General features: G+C 41.9%; 1 protein-coding gene across 1 annotated transcript in view; it reads left to right on the top strand.

The window, feature by feature from the left end:
- Nucleotides 1-2,515: 2,515 nt before the first annotated feature.
- The window catches only part of tmem108 (transmembrane protein 108), a 46,090-nt gene continuing 24,485 nt past the window's right edge, over nucleotides 2,516-24,120 (top strand). Inside the window, exon 1 of the mRNA XM_051411020.1 lies at nucleotides 2,516-3,185. The gene's annotated coding sequence lies outside the window, so the exon portion shown is untranslated. The remainder of the gene's footprint in view (nucleotides 3,186-24,120) is intronic.

Genomic DNA, 24,120 nt, shown 5'->3' with positions numbered 1-24,120 from the left:
ATTTATTGAAAAACTAATTACCAGGTATATATATAATGACTTATATTAAATATTTGGGATTCACTCAAATACAATTCTATTTATAACAAAACCTCATTAAAACTGATTATCATAGTTTTAATTTTCAAAATAAAACATGCCTCTGCATCTATTAGGACAATGTTTCACTGTTAGTCAGCAGCTCTTGTGCCTCTACTGTTGTTCACTTAGTAACAAGAAATCAAAGAGGCATCCAGTGTCCCCTCCCAAACCTATATCAGTCGGGTATACTCTTCCCCACCCGTGTCATTATAGGTCACTTGTGTAGGCTGTTGATTCCCCCATGCAGTAAACACCAGATTTTGTTTACCCGGCGTCGATTTAGGCTTTTGGTAGAGCGATGTGCTGTTTCATACCAGGGTGCCAGCTGAGGTTAGATGCCCCTGTTCTCTCCCATATGGACAGATAAGTGGTTTAACCTCGTAATAGATGGGCCAGCTGACAGCCGCCCTACAGACAGAGGCTTGAGCTGCTGTTTGAGAGGTGTGGGATTAGAGAGGAAAGGGCTGCACTGAAAGAGGAACATGAGTCGGGCTGTGGGATCTGGGATCCTTTCGGGGCCCTCTAACAAAGAAAGGAGTAGCTTAAAGTTCCAGTGTACAACACTTAGGAGAATCTATTGGCAGAAACAGAATATAAATTCAGTTTTTGGTACCTTTTAGAATGAGTCGTTTTTATCTACAGAGGGAGCGGGTCCTCTTCTACATGTTTGCCATGTTTCTACAGTAGCCCAAAACAGACAAACTAAACACGGGCAATAGAAAAGGCCTTTAACACATCCTGCAGCCACCGTAGTTTCTACTACATGCTTGGAAGGCTCAGCTGATGCCACTAAATACTTCACATTTCCATTAAGGTCACTTGTAGAGCCACCAGTAGAACTAAAAGCTATTCACTCCCAACCTTTTTGACTTATGGTCCATCACAATGAGGCAATGTAAGCTTGGGACACCTGATCACACGTTGCCATTGGTAATACGCTGTGAGCTATTCCACCAGTGGTTTTTTAGATGTTTACATTTAAGATTTAAGACCCAAACAAGTAAAACTATCTGGCACTTCACAAGAAAAGTCTTTTGTCACCTTTCCTACCCTGTTAATCTTCTCGTGACCCCTTCAGTAATGGGTCGCAGCCCTCCAGGTTGAGAACCACTGAGCTGTAGCACTCTATACTGAACTGATCAACAGTCGTAGGAAAGGTTTAATAGATGTCCATTTTAGTATTTTTTTTAAACTAAGAGGTTTAGAAAAGCCCTGATTTAATTGTCAGAGTTAAAAAAGAACTAAAGAAGCCCACTGGACATTTATTATCTGCAATATAACTTATTATCTTTAATTAATGCTCCATAAACTAAATAATTCAAAGTGTGTCTATTACTCTTTAACTATCCCAATATATAAATATATAACTATGTTTTATTAGTTTAGTTAATTATGTGCTCAACATCAGGTTCCAAATTATGTCTGAAAATTACTTATTTTGTCGGATCAAGAGGCAAAAAATAAAATAGATAAATACAAAATAAATTCAGTCTATAATGAAAAGAAACAAGCAAACTGATTTTGGCTTTAAGAAGCTTCAGGAAATAGTTTTATTTGGTTAATGACCGCCTGGCCAACCCCAGTTTATTGTCAAATGTTGTCACATTTAACACATTTCAGACTAAGTGATGAACTTAAATTCCATTAAAATAGAAATGTAGTTGGGATATTTCTATTTAAAGCTTCACTAAAGCACCACAATAATGTTAAATTAAATCAGCATATATTTCTACTAAACCTTAAAGTCTATATGCCACCAGTGGTGTAGTGGCTATACTCTTAATTTATGCCCCAATTTTCTTTAAGCAGCCGTTCAACAAAGGATAAACATTCAACTCTTGCATATTTAGTTCACCTTTAAAATAACCTAGTAGTGTTTGCACATTAACTTCTGCTGCCTGACTTTAGGGAGTGCAGATCTTTATGAAATTAGCCACAGAAGAGAAGCAGAGTTTGGGAACAATACTGGCCCACAGACATCGGAGACAACTACAGAAACGTATGCAATTTGAGCGACACATTCCTTATTCCTTCCTCCATCCTCTCACAGAAATCGGACAACTATATCTTGCCCTCCTCACAATCAGAAGTAGGTAAACCCAATGCCTACTGCAAAAATATACCCTGCACTACACCCCTGGATGCCACCCTCTGGCCACCCCATGGATACCTCACTAGATCCGCCCCTGTCGACTAACCACTTCACATAAACGTGACTCTGGATAAAAGCTTGTCCTTTAAAAAATCCTGCAGCTGTTTGATTCTACATGTCCCTGCAGCACTGGAGACAAACTGTGGGACAGAAATCAGGTAGAACAACATCAATCACAGTGGTGTTTGGTTGGTCAACAGGTGTCCCATAGCGGTGGGTTAATCCCCCCCCCCCACACACACACACACACACCCTCCTGCTTTGCTGACTGGCAGGTGGCCAAAAGTTGAGCTTCATTGTCGCTTTATGCCGTCATCCCGCCTGCCCTCCTCTTCCTCTCCTGTAAGTAACTTTAAGGTTTTCTTATCGGGACAGTGAATTTCAGCAGTGAGAGAGAGAGAGAGACAGAGAGAGAGAGAGAGCACGACTCTCCGAACAGGGAGGAAACTCTGCAGCAGTCCTCATTAAAATTCCCTGCCCGTACACTCGCCACGAAAAACCTCCTTTAGTGGGTGGCACCGGCGTCCTGCGCGCCTCTCTAATTGCGCACCGACGCGCTAACGAGCGATCACGGACACCCAGTTTCAGCATCACCGGTTGTCCGCGGATCACGCTGCCTTGAGGCGGAGAGTTTTGCTTCATGTCCCGCTATTTTCAGGGCTGAGAGAGGAGGAGGAGGAGAGTCCCAGAGGTCCAGCACCAAAACGAAAAAGGGGGTGGCGCCCTACGCATCTCATCCAGCGCTTTGGACACGCTGCGCCGCGACCCACGGCGACACGGTCCGCTCTCTCTTGCAGTCCGCGGGCTCCTCGCTGCATCTCATGGTTGTGACATTTTGTGGGGACCTGCAACATGTGCGCCCGGATGGTGTGAAAGTGTGAAAGAGAAAAAGAAAAAACATTTCTCTCGGATACGCCAAGTACCCGACGTTACGGCGCACCTTGTGTAATAGGTGAGTGCATCTGTCTCTACTTCAGACCAGGCGGCTCTACTCTGTGTCTGTAGTGTGTGTGTGTGTGTGTGTGTGTGTGTGTGTGTGTGTTTTATTGGCTGCTCTTCCAATACCTCGTGCTGTATTGATTATGTTCTGCATCCGATTTGTTGACGGTTTCCAGGCATTTATGATCGGCAGTGACAGCCACGAGATACAGCGCATCAAATCACTGTCAGTGCTGCATCCAACTAACAACATCCTTTACTGACACGTTTAACGCAATGCATGATAGAGAAAAAGGCTCTGATGTCAAGGTTGGGAGGGTGGCATCATTAGAAGTTGAGCTGCTGGTGGTCAGTTCTCTGGAAGCTTCCCGGAAAATAACAATTTCATTGGAGAGAAGATGAAGAGTAATTACATTTTTAGTTTTCTGGGTTCCTCTGATTGTGTTTTTCTGTGGGGATTCACATTGTTTCAGTCTCCCAAAAAACAGGAACATCATGGCCAATTAGGAAAATGTGCCATGAAGTGTTTCATTAGACTGTGGGTGACACTTTATTCTTGGAGAGATTAATGGTAAAGATCCCTTGCAGTGGCTGGCTGTAGTCCCAGGTTATTTACAGAAGTGGTAGGTGGGAGTTTTCTTCCAAAAATAAAAAAAAGTTTTTCAAGCGAGAGAGAGAGAGAGAGAGAGAAAGCCATCAATCTTTCAACTTGAAGCTCTCTGCCACAAAGTCCCCTTCAAGTGGTTTACTTCTCAGGCAACATGGCAGCAACAAAGCAGATAATAGGAGCAACTCTCTTAAAATGCAAGACTACCACGAAACAAACCAGCGTCACCAAATACCCCCATTCGAGTGTGGCGCTCCGGCTTTGTTTTGAAGCACAGTGGGATCATATAGAGCACAGTTTAAAGTGTGTACTAATTGAACCTGCTGGCCACTCTCTCCATTGTGATAGGAATGTTTGGTTGCCTGTTCTCCACAGAAACCCCCCATTCCTTTGTTCTGGGGGTGGGTGGTGGGGCGGGGGCAATCCTCCAGTGCCATGTGTGTGCAGGGGGGGGGGGAGGGAGAGGGGTCAGCCGGGGTACTGACATCTGTAGCTGACAGCTTCCTCGGAGCGGGCTGACATGCTGTGATACCATGAATGGGTATTAGGGAACATATGAGCAAAGCACTTAACACTAATGAGGACATTTATTTTTTGGGCACGATGCTCGGGGACCGGTCGTGTATCTGGAGAGATATCATGCAACGCCGCTAACTCTGAACATTTACTGATGTAACTTGGTGCATGAAGATGATTTGTGTCATAGATTCTTCTTCCAGAAAATCCTGCCTCTGTTTCCAGCAGCTTTTCACTGAGGTGAATGGGTTTGACATACTTTAAAGTCAGTCACAAATCAGGTTTATGTAGAGTATATAGTCCCAAATCCAGTGCAGAAGCAAGTAGTCTATTAATTGATTAGTGTGTTGTCAGAAAGTGATGCCACCAACTATTTTGATCGGTCATTTATCAAGAAATAAGAATTAGGCATTTGGCAATGATAATGCAATCATGCTGATATTATAATGCATGTTAACCATCCTAGATTAGCATGCTATAATTTGCTAATGAACTCTAAACACAAAGTACAGTTGAGGCTGGTGTGGACATCATTAGTTTTGCAGGTTGGTCATAAAGTGTTCTCAAATCAAAAAAAAAAAATTACTTGATGATGACGCTAGATGAAAAGTCAGGGGATCCAAGGTATTACATCTTTATCCTGAGGTGAACGTGATTGTATGTATCGAATGTCATGGAGATTTACTCTTTACCAGAAAAGTGAACCTCATGGTGGCACAATCGGAAAGGTAGAGGAATCACCGAAGTTGTTAGGATACATCATCTGGGAACTGTGAATGTTTGTACCAACGTCCTCTACATCCATGTTGTAGTTGCTGAGATATTCCACTAGATTAATGAAAACTTTGATCTGCTAGAAGAAAACTCAAAGTCATGTGATTCATCCTCTGAATGTCTGTACAAAAGTTCTTGGCAATCCATCTAATAGTTGTTGAGATTGAGGCTGATGGGAATGTCAATGGTCCTGCTGGTGTTACAGGTAAAGTTAAGGGATCGGAGGTGTAAGAATTCATCCTCTGGGCAACACGAATGTCCAATCACCAAATTCAGCCGGGTTCATCCTCTAGGGACCAGGAATGAAAGAACATTTTAATATTTGTTGAGATGGTCTGGACTACACGTTGTGGATCAGCATTGCCAACCCTAGAGCTACACTGCTAGCACGGCTAAAATACCAAAGATTCTCTGGTGTTCTTGTTTAAGTTCATCAGAAAAATGAACCAAAGGGGCATTTGACCCTTGATTTAGTTAAAAAAAAAAAAAAAAACTCCCCAAAAAATTGCATGATAGCTCGTGAAGTGAAGACTGGATGACTGACAGAAAGATGACAGTAAAGATTTTATTTAGAGGATTTTCTCTTTAAGTTATCGCCAACAAATCCTGCCACTTCTTTCTGATGTCGTTCTGTATCTTGAAAGCCAAAGTGTATGTCAGTCATTTCAACACCTTCCTGTTTGGTGATATCGATGTCAACATTTGGGTGAATTTTCAGAGGGCAGCGGCAGAACAATCTCCACAGCTGCTCTCTTATCACCAGTGTCAGAAAAAGTCTACATTAACACTGAAAAACACCCGGAAAAGATCAGCTTTCCCATCCCGGGCAACAGACCTCCCTTAAACAAACTTATCAAGGAAGTTCCAGGAAAAGGGAAAATCTGGTTTCTGCCTCTTGCAGCAGGAAGTCGGAGCTGATGGGAAACTATTGGGGAGGGGGGGGAATGTGACTATGGCGGGGTGAGCAGGTTTTATAATTGTAAGTAAACGTCCCTCATGACTGGTAGAGAGTGGTACAACATGAGGTGGAATGCAGCCCCCCATGGGCCCCTCACGCTACCCAGTATGTGCTCAAGATGGACTTCGCACCTTCCTTCAGTCCGGCCAAAACAGCAAGTGGCCAAAACAGGAAAAAGCCAGCCTGTGCTTGCGCCGTTTTTTTTTAAATGCCACGCAGTATTAACGAAGGCCCTCAGCTGCTTTTGAAATTACTTTCATTTAAGCTGAGAAGGGGGCTCACATACAGGAACCATGGGGGGAGGTGCCACGCTGAAGCGAAAGCTATTCAATCAAGAAGAAAAATAAATTCCCCCCCACCCCCTTAGCCACTTACGATCCTATCAGCTAAAGAGAGTTCCCATAGGGCCAGAAGGGGCCTGGGCTAGTCGTGCAGAAAGAAAAAAAAAACTCTCTCCCATTCAAGTTGTTGACATTTGAATGCCATTGTACTGTATACAGTAGTATCAGCAGCCCCTGTTTGCCCACTGGGGGGGATCAGAGTGAATGATGTACCATGTGGTGCCTCAGGTAAACAAAAGCCTTTGAGGAGAAGCACCTCCACCTGCCCTGACCGCGCAGAAGGCCCACAGGAAAAGCAGATAGAAGAAGAAGAGGGGGCGTTGGTAATGAATAACTAACCATTATGATGATTAAAGGGGACGATGGGCACGGGGAGATAAGAGTGTGGTGGCCGTCCGAGCATGAGGTGTTTACAGGGGGAATTCTTCGCATTCCTCAGCTGCAGCCATGCCACTCCAATCTGCACCTCCACCCACTGATGGTCACCCTCTGTGCCAAGAGGGACCCGAGGGGTGAAAAGGGCCCGATAAGTTCCTCCTCAGGAAATAACCCCTGTAAATGTGTTACGCAAAAGGCGACTCTGGAGCATTGCTTTAGAGATTTTCGGGAGTGTTTGATAGAGCTAATGCGGCAGGCTGAAGAACATGTGCGGTAGATTCCTAGGGAGTTAAAAATTCACACAAAGGCTTGGTTTGAGCTTTGAGAGGGAAGAAAGGAGGGTTTTGATTTAAAGCTGGAGTTTACACACATTCAAGCGCCAGCAAAATGATCTTTTAGCATACGCTTCACTTTGTTGTCCTTGGTAAAAATCCAGTAAAAGTGTGATAGCCAAATAATTACTGAAGTGATAAAACATTGTGAACCAAGCTATTTCTTGATAGCTGTGTATGTTGAGTATCCCCAACCATGGCAAAAGAGTGATTTTTGCCATTAGTCCTCCTCCGAGGAAGGTTGTTGATCCACCACTTTGGTCCAGACTGAAAAATCTCAACTATTGGATGGATTGCCATGAAAGTTACATTCAGAGGAGGAATCCTAATGACTTTGATGCTCTGCTGACCTTTTTTGTGGCTTGTTTTTAGTTGTGAATGACATTTCTCAACCATTATCAGATGAATTGCCATTTAATTTGATGCAGACATTCATGTTTCCTTCAGGATTAATTGTGATAGCTTTGATCTCCTGACAGTTTTTTTAATTTGTCCAAGTTTATGACCAAATACCTACAAAAATTACATTCCCCTCAGCCTCATCTGTTCTTTGTGTTTAGTGCTTATTGGCAAATGTTAGCATGCAAAGTAAGATGTGAACATGGTAAACATTATACCTGCTAAACATCAGCAAATTGGCATTGTCATGATTAGCATGTTAGTATGGTAGCATTGAGCTCAAAGCACGGCCTTCTATAAAAAAAAACATTTATTCAGCATAAAAACAGTATGTATTTTAGCTCTAGCTTTAACAAAGGGCTGCTTTGTGGTCAAATATTTAACCTGCTTATGTCAAACTACAGGATGATCCCTCGCTGCGCCTTAATTCCCAATGGATTTCTCAGTGTCTAAAGTGTTACAGCTCCCACACAAGTCTTCATAAGCTCTGAGGCAAGCATCCAAGATGGAGAAGAGAGTAATATTTTATTGTCAGTCAATAAATCAACCTAAATATATGCTTATATTTAAAGTTTTTCTTTTTTGTAATATACTAAGTGCAATGGCTTAAAAAAAATCTCTTGTGCTTTTGGGAAAGTCAAAGCAAGTCATAAGGCTGGGCTTAACTTTAGGCTTTATCCATTCAGTCTATAAAACAATTCCCTGCTCTTTTTTTTTTGTCAGAGGCAAGACCTTTAAGCTTGGCAGTTTATAACTTCACAACAACTATTTTCCTTCCTCCAGTCTGTTTGAGGACGGTTTGTGATGTTAACATCTGAAACCTCTTTTAATCCACAGAACAGTCTTGTCACATAAAAAATATTTACAAAGAAAGGCCCTGGAGGAGGATAAAACGTGTCTCATATGTTGTGGTGCGTAATACCCACATGTGTAAAAAGTGAAACACAGGGACTCTTTGGGACACAGAGGGTTTGTGTGTTAGGATCATTCGGCACATTTTTTTAATGCAGCGCAGATGACTGGGTCTAATAGGATTATAAGAGGGCCCGGAGGGAGCAGGAGAAGAAGTCCAGGGGGGCGCATGTTACCTCTGCAAACCCAGCTTCAGTCGGCCCCTGGGGGGGGGGGTCATGTGATGAAGGGGGACAATACTAGCAGGTGTCAGTCTGATGATTGCAGGGTCTGAGGCTGGGCTCACCTATGAGGATTACTCGGAGCCTCTAATGGATGGTAGGTTGCGACCCCGGCGAGTGAGGAAGCAAATCGCCACCCTCTCACCCAGAAAAGTGCAATTCCATCAAGTTGTTTTTTAAAAAAAGAGAGAGACTGAGCCTCTAGTCTCTTGTTTCCTTGACAACTTCTTCAATATGGATATTTGTTCTTTCAGTGCTGAACTTCTCGCAACACCAAACAGCACAAAGAACCTTTCTTTCTTTTTCATTCAGTTATAATTTGTGAATACTGAATACTTTTTGGATACAGTAAAATATGTTCATGGTCTGTGTTGTTTGTTTTTATCTAGCCTCGAAGCTTCTGCACATGCAATCACTTCAAATCAAACCTTGTATAGTGGCCAGACTCATCAGATAGAGGCGGCAGATTAAAGTGGCACCATATGCTGGGGACTGAGGAGGCCCCCTCCCCATGGTAGAGCTTATTATTGCACTCTATGTCACTGTCAGCAGCTAATTGTTGTGGAGGATTGAGGTGATGGGGGGGAACAACTCCCCTATATTGTCTTAAATGCTTGGTCATCTCTACTTTACCCCTGCTACCTAAATCGAAGCTTTTCCTTTTCCGAATACACAAACACACACCCTCTGCATTTGTAATCACCTTGCCAAAGCCCACATTTGATTCTGTGACTTACACTACCCTTTTTCAAGCTGTTTGCATACAAGTGGAGGCAGCGTGAATGCCAGGAAAGGAAAATCTGGAGCTCTAGAGTATATAAAACCATTGTTTTCTCTCTGTGCCCTGCCCATGCCGCATATGGCTCATTTCATGGCTGCTGGAGAGCCTGATTGATGGGCTGAAGAACAGCGGGGCTGATGTTCCTCATGTACAATGCTTGGAAAGGCGAGACACAAGTCCTGGGGTCACATGAGGTAAAACTAAATATATATTAGGAGATGGAAGAAGGAGGGGGGATTCGTCAGACTGTGACAGAGCTGTTATGAATACGCTTCATAATAAAAGCACATAAAAGGTGGTTTTCCCAGGGACTACTACTAGCATTCAAGTCAGAATGGTGATACAGCATGTGTCTGATGTCTTCCTAGCCAAAGGTGTCATGGGAGCTGACATTTCATTGTAATCATTGCATTAACCACCTCTGGGAGAACTCCTCAAATATGACACTAACGGCGCTTGTCACCCCCAATTAGCGAGCAGTTTCTATGATTTTTGCTCCCATTCTCCTCCTCCGTCTCGCTCTCCAGTCTAAGGGATTCGTGGCCCCAGGGGGGCTGGAAAGCTGTCTAGTAATCTGAGACAGCATTAATACCGAATAAGATGGAGCGAGGCGTTGGCCCAGCAAATTAATTTGAATACACAGAGTGGCGTTTAAAAAAAAAAAAAGGAGAAGCAAAGTGACACAGTGGGATTTCGCCTGATATGCGTGTGTGTTTGTGGTGTTAGTAGTGGTTTGTGACAGCGACATCACCATGGAGACAGTGGCATTATCGTGTGGGAAGGACATTGATGCTGAAGTGAGTACAGAACTGGAAGCAGAAAGGAGCAACATGGCAACAACAAAATCCACTGGGCCTCTGGGCAGATGTCTGGCTTTATGTCAAACTAGGCACTTGGAAATATTTCCTTTATATATTCTTTAGAGTGTCCTTCACTGTCTTTCGCTGCTAACTTCAGGGTCTTTATACACTCATATGGTTTCTGACCCTGATCCATAAGAGCCATGTTCACACCCAGATTATCTCACATGTAGTGAGAATGGTAGTGCTGTGAACGACAGGTAGCACAAGCCAAAAGGAAACTGCTGCTGAAGCTGCTGAAATGACTTCCCCCTTCTCCTCCCTCCCTGAAGAGGAGGGTGTCCTTTGGGGAGAAGAGATGACTTGACGTTTTGGGTTTGTCAGAAGCTGCAAATAAATTGGACACACTGGTCGCTGCGCCGGCTGTTTGCGCTGTAAAAACACTGCAGCTCGCTGTGGTATACGATATGTCAAACATGCTGTAGTAACTGCAATGATTTTTCTCTCCCTCTCAACACTGTAATAAGAGTTTATGCATCTGGTGCTGTTGGATTTATTCCACATCTTTCTTGTTGCCTCTGCACACAGTGTCAGACGTCTAGGCCCATAGCAGTGTGTCTGCACATTGTTTGTCCTTTAAAGTTATAATCCTTAAAGAAATAATTTGGCATTTTGGGAATTATACCACTCTCATGTCTGTCTGTTAATTACTGAGCTACAGAAAGGAGGCAATTAGTCTAGCTTAGCATGAAGACCGGGGGCAAGGAGAAACAACTAAACTGTCCAAAGTTAAAAACCACTGTTTGCAAAGAAATAGTTACAGTACGTAACTTCTCATAAAACCACAGCTTGTCTTTTTTAAACACTTAAGTTTGTGGACAGATTTTCCAAACAAGATACAACATGTTAATTACTGAGCTTTAGAGGTGTTGCTTAGTGTGTTTTTTTTTAAATCTTCTCTACTCATTTGGCAACACGCAGGAACAAACTATTCATTACATCACATTGTTTGAATAAAGAAGACAGTCAACAACCTGACACAGTAATATAAACTCATGATCGCATCTTCCACCAGTAATAATAAAATCTACTACATAGGGCAGTTACATAATGCAAATACAGAGTTGAAATGTAGTCCGACAGCCTTCATTATTTTGGTTTATAATGTGCTTGGATGTTATATTTCAGTTAATAAATTTGTGTGTACACAATGTAGTAGGAGAAACAAAGGGGGTAAATCTTTGCCCCATGCCTCTTGCCCTGACAACATGATATATATTTGCTAAAAATGAATGTCCACTGTGATGGATTACATGATTAAGAGGAAACGTTTAAGCACATTTTAAAAGGGTGATTGTCGTAAAATAAAGAGAAACCAGTGGATGCCGGAATAGTAGACAAAACAATCCAGAGTTTTAAAACGTGGTTTCCTGGTTTTCGAAATGTATCAGTGATTTGTGATCTCCAACCACTGGAATGGTCCTTTAAACCGTGATGCACCCACAGTTTCGTCGTCTGCGGTACAGAAGTCATCTTTTGCAGAAACTGTCACCACAGCAACTCTTAAAATAATGTCAGTGAGGTTTGGCTGGCTCTCCTGCTTTCCCCTGGGCACTCACTTCAGTCTTCACTCTTCCACTAATAATAGATCCTGCTGCCATCCCGATGTATTGTCCTATGCCCAAGATCGCACAGAAGAGAGAGGCAGCAGAGTGATGGAGGCAGAGACACCTGCAAATTCTCTCCCAGTCAGCCCTGTTTCCCCGCGGGGCCAAGCATTTGACATTTAACTACGATAGCCGTAAACAGGCCACTGGAATGCCATTGACATTCATTTGTCTGGCACAGTTTTTTTCGCTGGGCGGGTTTTATCTCTCTGCAACTCTGCTCCGTGACAGTTTAAACCTGGGACTGGATGCTTTTTGAATCCCACAATGCAGCGAGGAAGCTTGTCTTTTCAGCCCGAAGCTAAATGCAAAGTTGGAGAGTAGAAGCAAGAAAGTTCAGTGAACGAAGATTTCATCTAGTGCTGCAGTGATTTGTAATCTAGCAATTTATAAAGGAAAAATGCTGATTATTTGCTGGTTCCAGCTTATCAACTGGGACAAGTTACTGCTTTTCTCTGTATATATCATGTATAGAATATATTTATTAGATTTTAAGACGTCATCTGGTGATCTGGGAAATAGTGATGGGCATTTTTCATACATTATTTCACATTATGTGTGCGGTGAGTGGTTATTAATGATAATTATATAATAAATGTAACACCTTTTATATGTTTTACATGGGGAAATCTAAATAAAACCAATCTAGCACTACAGTTAATTAAACCAGGTACGGAAAAGTAGAGAAGGAAATAAAATAAAAATTAAGATAAAAGTATTAACTAAAGAAATAAAACACGTGAAACATCTGAACTAACAAAGAGAGAAATTATTTTAAAGATATTCCAGAAGTCATCTTTTTTTTATCCCGGTGCTACATAGGTTAGGACACTTTTTGTTAGATTTTGCTTTAATTGTCCCCCAATGGGTGGAGACGGAGATTTATAATAACTCCATGAACCTCTCTGATGAAATACAGTTATCATTTTCTTCATGTCGTTCATTGTGTTACCTATTTGATGTAAGAACAAAAGGGCGTGTATCATCTGTGGTTTATCACTTAATCATAGACTGTGAGGCTTAAGCTCCAGCCTACCATAGTGTTAAATCACCACTTCATCCATAATATTAAAGACTGCTGACTTTGTGTGTGTGTGTGTGTGTGTGTGTGTGTGTGTGTGTGTATGTATGTGTGGTGTCACAGACCTCATCCAAACCATGCTGAGTCTGGCTTGTTCTTCTGCTGTTTACCTATTCATTAATTCAGCCATGAGTGATGGCACGGGCACACCAAAGCGTTCCATCCTCTGGTAATTAAACATCGGTTGGTGAGACATTTTTCTCCTGGAAAGCATTTTAAAAACCGACACACACACACACACACACACACACACACACACACACACACACACAAAGACTCTGAGATGCTGCCGGTGGGCGTCCTGGGCTAGCGTTGGTAATTAGCGTGCTGAGTGGCTGCACTGATTGCTTCATTATTTCTCCGAAAGGCATCTGTGAGAGATATTTGATGGATGTTGCATGTTTGGCAGTAATCCATGCTAAAGCTCTTTACTGTATGTGAGCTTCATACTCTTCAAACGTTAGAGCTACCTCACACCTATAGGAAGACATTATTTACTAGGCTCTGAAGTTAAATTGCTCAAAAGGAGGTTACACCCTGATCTGTCCTTATCCTCTTGCATAAGGTTTGCTCAATACAACACTAAAGTTCAATGCAATGAGCCACCATAATGCAGTTACTCAACATAAACACATGGATCTTCTCATAGTTTGTATGCTCCTGTTCAGGAGTTACGAAAGAGAGGCTTCCTCAGGATTCATTGGAGGACCTCAAAACTCAGAATAATTGTCTTGTTTTGCTCACAGCGGTTCAGCCTGATGCTATGAGCAGGACAGCAATTACCATGGCCCAGTTTCACAGACAAGGATTATTTTTGGATGCTAAGATATTAATGGCTGTTTCTCATTGAAGGTTTCAGTCATTGACAACCAAGATTAATCAGTTTCTTTGAAATATGTTTCCAAGGTGGTCGGTGTTTCCGAAGGGCTTTCAAAGTCTCTAGAGGGAAGTAAACGTCATGCAGCTCAGTACTTTGAATTCCGTCCTTAAATGACCAATTGATTAGCCTCAGCTCAAGTACAGCCACACATAGCTAACAAAAGATTCCAAAAATTTAATGGTTCCAGCTGTTCAAATGTGAATGTTTTACTATTTTCTCTTTGTTTGTTAAGTGAAAACCTTTGGATTTTGGACTGTAGGTCAGACAAAAGTATTTCAAGATGCCACCTTATGCTTTTAGAAAAAAGTTATGGTCATTTTCCCACTATTTCCTGAAAAAAAAGATCCAATAATCATGGAAATACTAGATATATTAATCAATATTGTAAATAATCTGCAGCTATATTTTAATCATTTCTTGAGTTTGAGTCAGAGAAAGTGATTTTCTGTTTGAAAGAACTTTGTAAGTTTCAGAGATATTCAGAAAGTCTCATTAACAGGGATGTCAGATCATAATTAAGAACCCAAGTCCCACATGCTGTGAATCATTTGTTCTCACTTTATTGTTAATAAATGAATAAAACTGATATTAGTACTAGTAATAGTGCTTGGTACTTTGTCATCTCCGTGTCTACAGAGAGATACGCAAGATTGTTCAAATTATATCCAATTAGTGATTTGCTGTTTTTCTGATAACAATACTTGCACCACGGGGTGTTGTCTGCTCCGTGACATTAATCCAAATAATGTGTCACATCTCTGCCCCAGTGACACCTCCTCCACTGTAACTGGACTCCCACTGGACTAGCCTCAGTTGGATCTCACTTTAAAATGTCAACCCTGTCAGGTCCCCACGCCGTCATATCTTCTGTCATCTCCAGGTAAACATCAGTCCAAGAGCCACAGGGAGCGCCGGCTCAAGTCATTACAGCTGCAGCTACTCCTTTACCATCAAGTTTTACACTTCCAGCTCCAAAACAAATATTACTTCTTTACTTCTTGCTCTCTCCTGTGGTGGTTAAAGAAGGTCACCCCTGTCCAGATGGAAGAAGCTCCATCACTCGCAATAACCTCTGGAGTGTGCCAGTTACAAACTTGCATGCATTGTTTGATGTGTGCATGCAATTTAGCCTTGGTGTAATTGGCTTATTAGGCCTTTAGTCTGTTTGGAGAATTGGGCGACTGGGCTGCTCATCCATGAGTAAATTCTCCAGTTTCAGGCCAACTGTCCTTGTCATGTTTTTGTAGAGTGCATCTGCCTTCGTCTGTCAGCCCAAATCGCACAGAGAAGGCCTAATTGATGCGATGTGTGTCTGTGTGTATGTCTGCATACAGTGAGCCAGACACACTCTCGGGACTAGCAGCTCTTGGAGTTAATCCGTCTCACTAATAGTGGGGGATGGAGCAGAGTGGGGGGGGGGAGAAGAGAGGAGGAGGAGGGAGAGAGGAGAACAATACAACATCTCTCTCCCTCCGTCTCCGGACACGTGGTCATCGCCCGGCGGGAAATCTTCTGGACCTTGGACGTTCTCTACGGATGTTGCTCCTCTCGTTCACTCGTCCCAGCTGGCTCTCAGCGGGCTCTGCTGCGCTGCTCGAGGAAACAAGGTACAATACGCTCCCGCCCCCACCCCCCTCCAAAAAACATCCTTCCCCACTGCTTTTCGTTCCTGCTATTGTCACCAGACAAGAGGCTGCGTCAAGAGGTAAAATTAGGAATGTGTGTGTAGAGTGAGGAACTTCCTGAACTCTAGAGGTGTGTGCTTTACTGTTTCAGCAGAAAGTAAGTTTGCAGCCCGTGAACTGAGACAGGAAGTGTACGGACACAGTGGAAACAGTATGTGTTTCCTCCTTTGCAATGCAAATTCTTGTGTACAGTGCAGGATTGCTGTGTCTACCTCATGGGCATTCCTGAATGCACCACAGGGCCTTGTTTCCTGTCCTGCTCCGGACATAGCTTCTGTGTGGTTCATAGATACTCTCAGTAAGATTATTAGGTCGTATGTCTACAGGAAAGATATGCATTTCAAGATGTAAGGGAACAAAAATGTGACAATAGGCAGTGGAATTCACGAGTATTGTTCTGGAACAAAAGGACTTCCGAAGTTAGTTATTTCCTTTTATGGTTACCTCACTCTCTTTAGCTTCCTTTGTTGCATTTGAGTCTCACTCAGCATGTTATATTTTTCAATATATTTCAATATGGTTATTACTCTTTAAACATCAGCAAACAAAGTCTGGTGATCCCTTCTCACATTGTTTCATTTGAAACGTTTTTAGAGGTGTGACGAGTTAAATTTACAGTATTTGAGCACAGAAGTTCATTTTTGGCCTTGGAATCAATATGTTTGACAAAAATAAGCAATGAAGCGAGTAAAATTGACCTTGAGTCAAGATTATTTGGCCAATTATCCAGTCTTTAACAATATAAAACAAGAATTAGAGAAGTTCAGTCTTGTGAATGACCCCACAGGGTAGCCACCATTCTTCTGTTGCATTAGTATGTTATATTTTGCAGCATCTTCATAGTAATAATAATAACATGAGTCCAATCAGACTTAAAACCACTCTGACATAAGTCTAACAGCCCAGAGGTTGTTTTTGCCCTCAACCCTGCAAGTTGAACTAAGCACACTGTCCCGCCCTGTTACATCTGTTAATGTTGATTTGAAGGGATTAAGCTTGTTTATGGTATTATGCCCTCTATGTTGGTGGTAATTCTGGGCGTCTTATTTTGCTTTAAGTGCAGGAGTTGGGCCGGGCTCACGCCCCGAGGATACAACCCTGGGTTTGTCATCTTACGCCACTACATTTTAAATCTCTCACCCTTAAGGCAAATAAAATTGCTTTAATGTTCATGTATGATACTTTGTTAGATGGAATGAATCATTTAGACATGGAGCTCAACTGCAAACTGCATCCTTCTTTCATACGTGAATATCCATCTTTTCATGAGAGCTTGTCTGGATGGGAGGGCAGTGCAGTTAACCTTTTATCGATGTATGAGTCATCGTTTCTTCTGAGGCCAGCGGACAAGTCTTAAGACCACTAACTCTCTTCCCCTGTGAAACTGCTTCACATAGGGGACTTCCAGTGGGAACCACTTTGACAAATGGTCGTTCTCAGTTTAATGTTGCAGCAGTTGTGCTGCATTGCACTAATAGTGCTTCTACTCTCACTGGGCTCAAAGTTTTGACTCGGTGTATCAAAGCCTTGTGTTCATGCTCTCTGTGATAAAGTATCGCTGGCTTTCTGTTACAGTTTACCTGCTCGGTATAAGAGGGTAAGGTGCGTTCAGGGAGACCTTGTGCTAACTGTGATGCCCGCTGGGGGGCTGGAGGATAGATGGTGGCTGACAGCACCCTTGGCGTTGCAGTGCTACTGCTGTGTCATGCTATTTTGCTGTGTTGTTGGCTTGTCTGTTTGTCTTAATTTAAAACCTCTGGAGAAGTGTCTGCTTTTATTGAATATCTGGTGCTAAAAATACCTTCTGCCTCACCAATCAGAGCAGAGAACAGGTTGAACAGTCAGATGTGATTGGATGGAGTGTCCCATGGAGGTTGCTAACTGTTTTCCAAACCTTGATGAATATAAAACAGTAATCTGAAACAGGAAAACACAGCATATTCATTTATCAAAATCAGATTTGGATCAATTCACACTTTAGTGGCAGCCTAATCTTACAGATTTTTCAATGATGAATTCTTCATTCAGTCTGCATATTTCTCCCTTTGCAGCTGCTGGACCTCCCATCTTGTTTAATTCTGTGCTGAAATTAGTCTGACCATAATTTGTAAGTATTTGTTCAAAATAAGGCAAATGTGCAGGGTCTGATTCAGAAAAGAAGCTCTGTGATTTTTAAATGTGGGTTTGTAGTCACTCATAAATCTCCCTTGGTGCATTTTGAATAAATTCATATTAATGCCCCACGCGAATGTTAGACCAGAATTGAACAAATTAGTCATTCAAGCTTTTTAAAAAAATACAAAATGAATAAATGTAGCTTGACTCATGTCAAGCGCTTTGAAAAACGCTGCTGCTCCAGCTGAGTCACTCTGTTTTTGCCGGTGGCTGCTCTCAAACCATGTCAGCTTGCCCTGAAGGGCAGTTTGGCCGCCAGCAGGTTGAACATCATCTCAACTGGCAGAAAGTGAGGTGTGACAGGTGTTCGACCTGCTGCAGACGGGCTGTCAGATGGAGGACACCCACGGCACCGGCTTTACAGGAAATCTGATGTAATGCTAACCGCCACCGCTTCCGTACACACTGAGAGAAATATCTGACAGTCAAAAGTTTTGAACATTATATATTTTAGCTTTCGTTTGTACCCATTAGTTAAAATCTCAAACTTTCTACACTGCATTATACCTTTTTTATTATTTGCAGCAGTCACATTCTTAGTAATAATCACAGTTTCAACCCATCTTTACCTAAAACACAAAATGCTTGAAAATTCTTTGAAACATGATTTCTGGGCTGAATGTAGCAGATTGAGCAGGGCAGGTGTGTCCTCAGGTAACATTTTTATACAATTGAAGTCAGAGTGGCTTCGCAGGGCGTCAACAAGGGAAAGTGGATGCTCTCTTATCTTGAATCTCATTCTACTGTGCAGTCAGCCTTCTGCAATGACCCTGAATTTTTTTCTGAGTCTGTTGCCAATCTTCTGTTCTGTTTAAACTTTATTGGTCAGAATTATTTCCAGTGCTCAAATACAACTGACATACATTTTGACAATTTCTGTATTAAAAAATGTCACACCTCAGTCATAATAACAGCTCGCCTTTTTCTTTCTGACATTTGCATGATGAATGAAAATTGCATACTATTGTAATTCTGACTGTGTTTTATTTGTATTCCCACTGGAGGAATGCCAAATGAAAGTATATTTTCTAAGCTTTGCAGTTATGTTTCTGGCAACCAAACAAAGATCTAAATTCACTCTTCTTTTAGCTCTGGTGTGTTGTCCACCAACTCTAGAGGGAAATATCTGGCTGTTTAGCTGCTAAAAGTTCCCCCAGCTATATTTTCACCAGCTATGTGCTGTGCTGTGAACTTGCTGTGTGCTACACTGTGCTGTGCAGAAAGCATAGATTGGGTTTTTAGAGCTTTGTCACTGAAAACATCTGCTGGCTGCTGCTGAAAACACACAGATGAAAGCGGCCTGAGTGAACCCGAAACAGTATAATGGTATAATGGGGGGCGTAAACCCAAAACAATGAGCTGAAAAATGCTAAAACTCTCCACAGATCTGAGGGAAACTGCAAAAAGGTGATAATGCTGTGTTTCACATTTCATATAGTAATTTGATCCATTGCTAACCTGAAACATCTTAATTAGGGCAGCTTTAAATGGCCTACTAGAATTTATAATAACATGTACAGTAATGGAAATGGAGGTGCTACTCACACCTGGCAAAGTGAATGCAGTGGCTCTGGTAGTAAAATAAATAAATACTTGTAAATCCACTTTTTTACCTTCTATTTGAGATATATTCAAATTTATAATTTGAAGAGGTCATAGCAACATCCTTATGTACTTGTTTGGTATAATTTGTTGTAATACAAATCAATACAGAATCAGCATCTCATATGCTGAAGTGTCAGTCAGGCTGTGCACACTTAAAATGTGCACATACACAGCGGTAATACAAGTTGAAATTTCCTGTTTACTTGTTGGTTGGAAGTGTTTAAATTATTCTTCGTATTTGTATGTTTGTAAAATTTCCCATTGGCCTGCAAAATTCCCCACTTTGGCAGCTTTAAAACGCAGTCTTTGGTTCAAGGGACTCAGAGCATGAAGACCAAGCCTGAAGTAAAGATGAGAGAAGGGGAAAAGGAAGATACTTATTCGGATGAAAGCGTGACATCACATTAAAGAAGTGGGGAGCAAAGAGATATGGGAGATGAAGGAGAAGAAAGGCCCTGCAGCTCAGGGCTTTTTTTACAACATCAAGCCCTATGTTAGAACCGCTGTTGGAGATCACTTTACTGAACGGTAACTGCCTCTCCTTCTGACTTCTCCTGGCTTCAGGGAGTTATACAGCCATGCACTTATGCAAAGTTACTCTATCATCCCCAGTCTGCCAAGGATGCATGCCTGGAGAACACACAGCAATGAATGTTATCTCCAAACAGACACTCAACAAACCGGTTGTCTCAGCCTCTGGGAAGCTAAATCAAGAGCTGTTAGTCAAAACCACATTAGTTGAGTCTGAATCGATTCTGAAAAATAGTCTTTCTGAAAAGACAAATAATGCTTTTGATGTTTTAGAAAGTAGAAAAGTCTACGGAGGCGTATCTATCCAGCTGTGATAAAATCTTTGATTGGTGAGGTCAAATACTTCATCAAAGGTCTCCCAGGCTATTTTCCTGGTGTAAATTTAGATCTTCGACAGCTATTACGTGGAGGATTATGTGCTTGTTATCCGTTACTGTGGCTTCATTGAGCTGCGCTCGTCCAATAATCAATGTGGCCAAGCTAGAGAGGCAGACTTTACATATCAATCTGTCTGTCGGCTTGACAGCTACCAGCCGCACCATGAGATGTAACAGCCTGGAGATCTGGCAGTGAGACAGAAGCCAAAGATGAGGCTTTGATCAAATGTTATTCCTCAGGCGTTTTATATCTGAAAGACAAAAAGGGCAAAGAAAACGTTGTGCTTTCATTTCAGCCAACTATTTTTTTGCTTCTCTTAGCTCCAGATGGAATCTAATAATTCACTGGTTCTCAAGGCTGCTGATCAGAAACCTTGTAAGACATTATTCTTTACATTATTCATTCTGCCTTTTGACATATTGTGTATCCAGTCCTGCTCTCTTTCTGGTGAACAAAACTTGTTGTGTTGTACTTTATCCAGTCTCCTATTGACCAAACATTGCCGGAGAGCACTTATATCATAATTTTGCATTCATATGAGCTTGATCAAAATAATCTAGTGTGATCAAACATTTGTATTCAAAAGGGTGTGTTAGGATTGAAAACATTACATCATTATTATTTCTAATAGGAACATGCTGTAGATGTGCTTTAACATGCAGAGCTGGAGTGCATTAAAACATGCATTTTCATGAGTGTCTGGATTGTGTTCAGACCAGTGCACCACAAACCAAATGACTTAGGGAAGTGTCATTATGCATCCAGTAAGTGTGGTGAATTTAACTGTCACCCTAAAACCCTTTCACCTATTTTGCCGCGATGTTATTCTTTGATTGTGTTACTGGTTGTGACAAGCGTAGCGGGACGTGACACGCCGTAGTGTCAAGTTACTCTTCATCATCAGCGAGTCTCTCGCAGTAGCAGTCAGTCACTCACTCAGTCAGGGGTCACGTAAGGACGGAGAGAAGAAAGAGGGAGAGAGTGAGAGGGAGACAGAGATAGAGGGGAGGATATTTACGACTCAGACAGTGGCGAGGGTGAGCTGCATCCCAATGTCTGTTCCTTTACTGCCTGGCTCAAGAACTCTCTCAGGAGAGAAGGAATAAGCTTGTGCAGAGCAATTGCAGGTAATACAGGTCTCAAAGTCTCCAGGTGTGTGAGTGTCTGTGCACTGTCAATAACAAGAAAGCCAAATATAACCCACTTGGGAGGTCTGTTAGGAGAAATCCATCAAATCTGATTCAGTGTTAGACATCATCTAACAGCTTATCTATCTGCGATGTTTAGTACATTGATGTACTTTGTGATGAAGTACTGTAATTTAACCTGCTCACTTTCTGTCACACTGTTTCTTCTGTTTGTTTAAGTTGATTCTTCCCTAAATTGCTCACTCCCTTTCTTTAACTTGGACCTTTGCTAGTTTACAAATGTGTACCTTTTATAATAGATTTCATTGTGGGTGTTTGTTTGGTGCAAAATGATAAGCCCTTACTCTTTGATTCTAGAGAAGATTCTCCATCGTCAATATTATAGTGTATTAATATCAAACTACAACAACAATTTGTGCACAAAACAAACAAGGGACATTACGAATAAAGTTTTCCCTGTGTGCTGTTTGACTGTCAGGTCTGGCTTCAACACTAATCAAATGCATCCGTTGACAGCACTCATCCTTCAATCATTCCAAGTGCTTGATATTCAGTCTGTGGTGTCCTCTTTCCAGTGATATAACGAGTCTGTCACAGGTTCTTCCCTGGGGCTCTGTTACCTGTCTCACTTTTTGTTCCACTGATTCAATCCCCTGCCGAATCTGTCAGACAGTCTGGCCTTCCCTTCGGGTTTAATGACTGCCCATGTGGTACAGTGAAGCTGCCTCAGCCTGACACTTTCTCTTACAGTTTTAAAGAGCATAGAAAATACCAGTGCTGACTCAAATTAACCCCTTAAAAACCTGACTTGGGGTCAGACTTAGGGGAACAAATGAGGACTTGAGACTTGACTTGGACTTGTCTCCTGTGAGACTTGACTACTTCAGACTTGACTCAGTAAAGACTTGACTTGAGATTTGAAACTCAACTGCCTGAAGACTCAAATGGAGACTTTACTTCCTGAGACTTGACTACTTGAAGACTTGACTTGAGACAAATACTTGAGACTCGGCTCTGACTTGAATCAACAAAATGAAGATTTGAGACTTGCACTACTTGAAAATTGACTCCTTGAAGGCTTGGCCCCAAACTTGAACCTGACTTCTGTGAGATTTGACTTACTTGGGACATAGATTCAAGTTGGACTGAAGTAACTAAAAATGAAGACTTGAAACCTGACTTGGACTTGACTGCCTTGAGACAGGGCTTACTTGAGACTTGACTGCCTAAGGACTGAAACTTGAAAGCAAAAGCCTCAGTTTCTGATTTGGTAGGAGTTTGCTTGTGACTTGACTTGGGCTGGCCCTAAAAGACTTGGACTTGACTAGTGCCTTGAAAGCAAATTGCTCAATTTCTGACATACTGACTGGTATTATATTGCTTTTGACTTCATTTGGAGGGGTTGAGACTTGTTTGGACCTGGTCCTTTTGACCATGTAAAAGAGCTCCAAAGTGCACTGGAAGCTCATGCTGTAAAACTTTCCTCTTGTAAAGGAACTCTAGCAGCTGTACAAATGGGCAGGAATTCTAGTTGGGTACCATTTATCTCTCTGTCTGTGTCTCACATGTGGTTACACACCTACAGATAGGGCTTTGGCCATGATTCCTCTGATGAATTGCTTTAGTCATTGGTCCTGGCTGTGTGTGAGTGTGTTGAGTAATGAAGAGGCCGGTGATGCTGTTCAACTCCTCCTCAGTTGCCCCTGAGCACAGGTGCACTGCTCTTCCTGAGTGGGAGTTCTCCACTGAACGAGTTAGAGATTCATTCATCCTGTGAGAGCGACAGTAGGTTGGTTCATTGTGAAGCTGGGATTTCTGTGTTTTGGCATATCAAGGATAGAGGGCTTTGAAGTAAGCTAAAGAAACATTGCCACTAATGTCTACTAACATAGTGACTCACACACAGTGAGAAAAGTATTTTCCTGCTCCTGTGCTGTGACTATTGAGAAGCACATCATTTTTAATGCTACCCTGTCCTGCTCTCTCAGTACTGACATATGAAATATGTTGACCAGTGGACTATAGCCAAGACATAGATATGAGCTGACAGCTTGCTCACTGAGCATATTCAACATATCTGTATAAGCATGATGCTGTAATCAGAGATGTTTTTCTTGTTAACATTTTCATACCTGGAGATTTGTTTGTAGATGCTCTATGTGCATATAGCAGAGATTAACTCACTGTTGGTTACCCTAGCTCAATGATCAGACTGAATTGCCATTTTGTTTCACTTCACAATACTCTGATATTATTTTAAGGTTTTCTATTTGGGAGAAGTTTTACCGTAACCAGGCAGAAGCATGTGACGTATCCATCCTGACAACGTAATTTAAGTCAACACAGAAGCAGTTCTTCCATCAGTACTAAAAGCAGAATGCTTTCTCACATTTGGCCCTTCTTCACCCTCCCTTATAAGCACAAAAGAGAAACTACAGTTTCACAAAAACGCACCAATTAGAGCCAGTCTTTGCTTTGTCCGTTCTTGGCTAGTGTAGAAACATGGTGGTTCAACATGGTAGACTCTATTAAAAAAGGCTAACCGCTGCATCTGTAGATATAAAGGCCTCATTTTAAGGTAAAAAAAACATAACAATTATTATATTCAGGTCGTTATACACTAATGAAAACATTGTTATGCATATGATATTCCATGTCTGCCAATAGATCCTTAATGTTACATACTGGATCTTTAAAGCAACACTATTTTGAAGTTAATATCATGTCCATACACAGAGCATGCACAGTATAAGACTGTTTTCCTGCTTTTATGTAACCA

This window comes from Dicentrarchus labrax, unplaced genomic scaffold (genome assembly GCF_905237075.1).
Source record: "Dicentrarchus labrax unplaced genomic scaffold, dlabrax2021, whole genome shotgun sequence".
Taxonomy (NCBI): Eukaryota; Metazoa; Chordata; class Actinopteri; family Moronidae; genus Dicentrarchus; species Dicentrarchus labrax.
The sequence above is the reverse complement of the archived record's forward strand: the minus strand, read 5'-3'. Positions and strand labels throughout refer to the sequence as shown.